The sequence below is a fragment of the Papaver somniferum genome, chromosome 1 (assembly GCF_003573695.1).
Source record: "Papaver somniferum cultivar HN1 chromosome 1, ASM357369v1, whole genome shotgun sequence".
NCBI classification, from domain to species: Eukaryota; Viridiplantae; Streptophyta; class Magnoliopsida; order Ranunculales; family Papaveraceae; genus Papaver; species Papaver somniferum.
The window spans coordinates 159436626-159442625 of record NC_039358.1 but is presented as its reverse complement, the minus strand read 5'-3'; the positions used below and the strand labels follow the sequence as shown (position 1 = coordinate 159442625).

At 34.8% G+C, this 6000-nt stretch overlaps 1 long non-coding RNA gene across 1 annotated transcript; it reads right to left on the bottom strand.

The window, feature by feature from the left end:
• Nucleotides 1-254: 254 nt before the first annotated feature.
• Nucleotides 255-4767, bottom strand: LOC113333718. Its single transcript, XR_003352253.1, has 4 exons — nucleotides 4350-4767; nucleotides 2859-3230; nucleotides 1497-1582; nucleotides 255-521 (listed from the first exon to the last, which is right to left on the bottom strand). It is a non-coding gene; the product is annotated as an uncharacterized LOC113333718 (long non-coding RNA).
• Nucleotides 4768-6000: the final 1233 nt, after the last annotated feature.

Here is a 6000-nt window from a genome sequence, read left to right as displayed (position 1 = left end):
TTCGGACCAGAAGTGGTCCAAAAACTCGAATTAGGTTGGGAAAAATACGGTTTAGTCCAAAAATCAATCCAGAGATACAGTTTAGTCCAGTCCGAGTCAACTAGGTACAGATTAGTCCAAAAATATGGGAAGTACGCTAATAACCCTTATTATTATTATTTAGTCTAAATATTTTCAATTTAGTCCACACTGACTCATGATGATGTCATCAATTTTGAATAATATAAAAAATAATTTATCTTTTGAACCGCTCGTCCAAAATCGACAAACTTTACATATTTGGAAAGCATTTTTCGAGAACTACAAAAAGAGTACCCATATGACTATATAATTTTCATTTTCATTTTTTTTTAATTTACATTGGTGTGTACAATTATGTACAACGCTGCAAAGATCCAAAAAATCTAGAATCCATGATAGCCAAACTGCACCCTAATCCACACAGACGGATAAAAATACCAACCACGCCAAATTCCAGTTGGATAACATTCAGATTTGCAGAGGTAAGTTTAGCAGATAACCTGCATCGAGAGAAACCAATGAACATAAGAAATCGCAGCTTGAAAAGAAAGTGATTATCCTTTCACCAACATTCGCATAAGAAAACAAAGCAAGAAAACGATCAAAATAAAAAGTTACTCAGTTTATGGTCAGAGACACAATCCATGTGGGCATTACTACACAAACTTAATATGGCTTCGAAACATACCAGTACAGTGATTCATTGCACTTTACCAAAAAAGAGATTACTAAGATGCACAACAGATCAATCATACTCACACCTAGACCTACTTTTTCATGAGAAGTATAATGGTGCATCAATATATTCATCCCTGTGAAACATTCCTAAAAATGATCCTTCTTTTTCATTGAAAATACAATGGTGCACCAATGTGTACACCCCTGCAAAACATGCATAAAATCGATCATTCATATTCACACTCGGGCACACTTTTTCATGGGAATCATACAGGTGCACCAATGTGTACACCCCTGCAAAATATGCAGAAAAAGGATCATTCATAACCACTCACAAACCTACTTTTACATGAGAATTACAGAGGTGCACCAATACGTACACCGCTTCAAAACATGCATAAAGCTAATCATTCACAACCCCACACAAACCTATTTTTTAATGGGAGTTACTTCCCACAGGTGCACCAATATGTACACCATTGTAAAACAAGGGATACGTACTTTTTCATAAGATTTACACATGTGCACCAATATGTACACCCCTGTAAAACATGCACAACACCAATCATTCATATTAACAAATAACAATCAACAAGTGTACAACTATATACACATTAGCTATCTACATGTGTACAATTATGTACACATTAAGAATCAATATGTTATTTCATTAAATGAAGGTTGTACTTATCAAATTCAACTAAGAAAGACTAAAGCACACAATCATGTTATCAGTTAGGACCAATATTAAGGTAGGAATCATCAATGGAACCAAAGTATACAACTAGAACAAATACCTTGCACCGTGTTGCATCATCTTGGGCTGCAAGCATAGCAACATAAGTTGGGGACTCATCTTTATCATCTTTGACCTTCACTACACCTGCAATTGGGATAAATAAAAAGGTTGAGAACTTGAGATACTAACAACGGCATGATTTTTGTTATTTTTTTCTAAATATAGGCAGTTTGCTTCTCAACATTTATATCGACCCCAAAACTATTTTGTAGGCAATGCTCTGATTTGCGGTTTATAATAAATATTAACCAATGTCTAGAAAATCTCAGAGGAACAAAATCTATTACTATTACAAAATGTAGGGGAGAACCTGATCTCTAACTTCTATTAAGTCCATTTACGGAAAAAAAAAACAAAGACAAATGGACGAATGAATCTACCTTTATTTATCCTAATTAATTAATACAAACATACAATAACATGAGGTAATATATCTGCAAGAAGTCATAAAGATCGTTACGATACCCATTTCATCACGAGGAAGGCTAAGTTTTTCATATGAAAAACTAAAAATAGTCCACGTGGAATATACAAGAAATCATATAAGTGGTGTACAAGCATATACACCTCTTATAATAAGGACAAAAAAAGTGCACTTCTATGTACACCGGATATAGATGGTGTACATGAAAATACATTTATATTGTAGAAACTGCAAGCTTACTTTGCAAGTCTATTTTGATAGATTATCTTGTTTCCCGTGGTTAGAGAGGAGACAAGATTAATCTTGCGAAAACAAAAATGGGTTTGTGATGGTGACGATGGATTAATAGTATGCACCAACTTGTATAGGGAAGCAAGTGGCGTTCAAAAGGTTAATGCAAGGCGTTAGAATCCTAAAAAAAAAAACTCGGATAAAAGATCTATGAAATTTATGGAATCCCAGGACTACGTATCCGTGAGTGTTAAGTTAAAAATCGGGCATGGCTTGAGCAGAAACTACTGGATCAAAGCGGAAATGGTCACTATGGTCGTCCTACAGCTCTATACAAGTTAAAAAGAGGAGGCTCAATGTACGTACGTGTTTTCCGTTCTTATGTTTATTGAATCATATCGTTCTTATGTCTAGAAACAGTAGTTACATGTGATTTGGGCATTTAAATTTCATTTAAAGCCTCGTTATCATAGGATTTCCCACTGTGTAACATCGACCCAAAAACTTGTATCGGTGTCATGTCTAGTATGGTTGGTATTGGAAAGTCTAGAAAAGAAGGAGACTATATATGTTTGCATATATATTATTTGCTAAAACTGTATTCAACCAAGACAATACACTTCTTCAATAATGTGGAAGAAAATAAGCCCATAAATCAATTAGAGATGGCAAAAAAAATCAAGCAATAAAGTGCAGAACAAGAACCTCATGTACGAGCTTCTTCGTAATTTCCTTGTCACTGCTAGGAGAAACCTCATTTTCTACATACAATCAACAAAATTCACATTTTCAACAGTTCACTAATCAAAAAACAAAATTCCACCCAAATCCAGTCCGAACACTAATAAGATTGAAATCATAACAAAAGAACACAGAGTTCCGAAAAGAATTAGAATTAGGTTACACATCGAAATTTCCCTCCAATTTATATAAAATCCAGATCTATAAAGTGAAAATGAAAAATACAAAATCAAAATCAAAAGGCGTATAAAAAGTATGAGAATCAGAATGAACACCACCTTGAGATACAAATAAAAGTAACGTCGCTAGTTGATTCCTCGACACCAAAGGATCTTTCTGCAATTAAACAAAAATGTCACTCAGAATCTCAATTAAAAAATCACAAAAAAAACAATCTTCAAAGAATAACCGTTGTTGATGATGATTTATAGCTTCTTCTTGCTTATTTTAAAATAAATCTCGTTTGATCAACTGTTTCTAGATCCCTAATTCGAGATCGCCTCTCTTCTTCCCTCTCTCTTTCTTTCTCTTCTCTCTTTCCGATCTGATTTTTCTCTACTCCAAAACCAACATAATATAGTTTAGGGATATTTCGGGTAATAAAAAAATCATATTTTTATGGATCGGTGTAAAAAGGATTCACTCGTCTAAGTTTTGGACTAGATTGTCCAGGCGGGGAGAATTTTGGACTAGACAGTATCATGCCTGAAATGAGAGGACTAGACTGTCCAAAGCCCACTAACTTTGGGAGTAAACGGCAATTTCTACAATTAGGTTTCTATCACTAAACCCAAGCCCATTGGGCCTGATTCGTCCGGCCCGCTAAACCTGATAATCAGGCTCGGTCTGACTCGCCGAGTCAACACAGTCAAATAGGTTTGACTCATCAACTCACTGATTTGACTCGGTCGTTTTTACAAACACATGATGGCCATTATTAAGTTTTCCGATCTTAAAAGACTACTTGTAACAGCCCAAGAGTCAGAGTATCTGGGCCTCTAGATTTCTCATTTATAATCCAAAACTAACACCTGATAGCTCTTCAGAAAGGTGACTCCCTCCTCTACAAGTTTCTAGTTATGACCGGAATCCAATTCCGATTCGAACATGCCTAAAAGAGTCCGTTTAATCGCTATCTCACCGCAAAAATCCAGAATTTCAGACACAAACGACTTAACTTCGAAAATTCATAACTAATTGTGTATTTATCCAAATTGAGCAAATTAAAGTGCTATATAAAGATGAGAGACTCATATACACGTATCAGGTGTACCAAAGGGCTAATTCCCAATTTAAGTTAATCAATTTCATGCAAGAAAAGAGGGCAGAGGAACATAATAACCACATAAAATCATGAATTACGTATACAATGAACTTATTTGTTTCTACTCTATTCTTCCATCTAAGAAGTACCCAAATTAAAATAAACATACAAGAATCATACAACAGGTTTACCTTGGTTGTTTAAGGGTGTTCTATCATCCCCATCATCCAATTTCAATCATTATCATCTTTTCATCATAAACACCATGAACTTCTCCATCATCATCACCATTAACTATCTTCATATCTAACCCAACTAAGAACACCATGATAACAACTCCATAACCCTCACTCATCTTCTATCCTACTGTTTTCTATTAGCTTCAATACTCTATCTAGTTAAACCTTACAATAACACAACTCTCTCACCTCTATTCATTTTATTTCTCTCCTACCAACACCAAGAACTCAATTTCTCTTCATCTACCGAGCTTAATCATCGTATCCTTTTGTTTTCCAGTTTCCTATCTTAAATATCACTCATACACCTTCCCTCTCCTACATGACTCAGCTCCCCTTCTCCTAATGCCAACAACACCACCTTTCTCTAAGAAGAAGATATACTTCTCTATGAAAATATCTATTCAAACTAATAATTCAAAATCTTAAATAAGGATTTACTATTTACCACCTTCTAAAATATTAGAGGCTAACTTCTTACTAAACAGGGGGTCTAGTAGTCAGGGTAGAGGTACCGGTCAACAACAAGATCAAATCAATAAACGGTCCTCGACGGTCAACGATCAAGTCAATTTTGTTGACTTTTGTCAAACTTCGACATCCAAACTTTCGAGTGCGATATCTTTCTCATCCGGTGTCCAAAATTGATGCGTTCGAGTAGTCTATTTCGCATAACGTCTTGACCCCTATCTAATAGTACCAGTTGTTTGTCCAAATTATTATTTTATTAATTTCTATTAATTAATGTTTATATTAAATTAATTGAGCCATTAGCGGCTAAATGGTCTCTTGACTGGTCAAATAGCGTTGACGAGCTTGAGGGTCTTTTCACATTCTCCCCACCTTATAACATTTTCGTCCTCGAAAATCAATCCATCCATATGAATCTTCAAAACTCTTCACCTTATAGAGAAATACTATCTCTCGCCTAAATGCAGGTACCGCTCATATTTACAAACATACGAAATTAAAATTCATCTAAGATAGACTTGAATACCTAAGAGTTGATAGTGATTTTTATGTATTGCTGTTGAGTTTGTGTATTCTACAGTCTGTTAAATATTGAACTTATAATTTTGTCAATTATCATTAGTCGTCATATACATTTTATCAAAAAAAAAAATCTATATGGTACTAATTAATTCGATACTAGTATTTTATTATTTACATGTCTTCATTAATTTATTAGATTATTTTTTTTAATTTAATATAAAATTGCACTGGTGTTTCTAGATTATATTTTGCATTGCGTATTACCAACCCTGCGGCCCTTCAACAAGCTGCTGAGCTTTTCGATGATCATTTTCTCAAGTATTTGAGGCTCCTTATCACTGGTGATGGTTCAGGGTTTGGCCCCTTACATAAGAGATTAGCTACCTTGCCTATCAAAGATGGTGGTTTTGGCATTTACACCATGTCTGACACCCGTGCATACTGTTATCTTGCTTCTCAAAGTCAGACGGCTTCAGTGCAGAAGGTGATTCTTGGTAACTTATTCTCAACTAACAAAGGCTCTGCCTATCAGTTGGCTCTTCAGAACTTCATCCAGGTATTTGGATTACCCTCCTCTTTTTGTGTCAATGACTTTTTCATTTTTTTATTT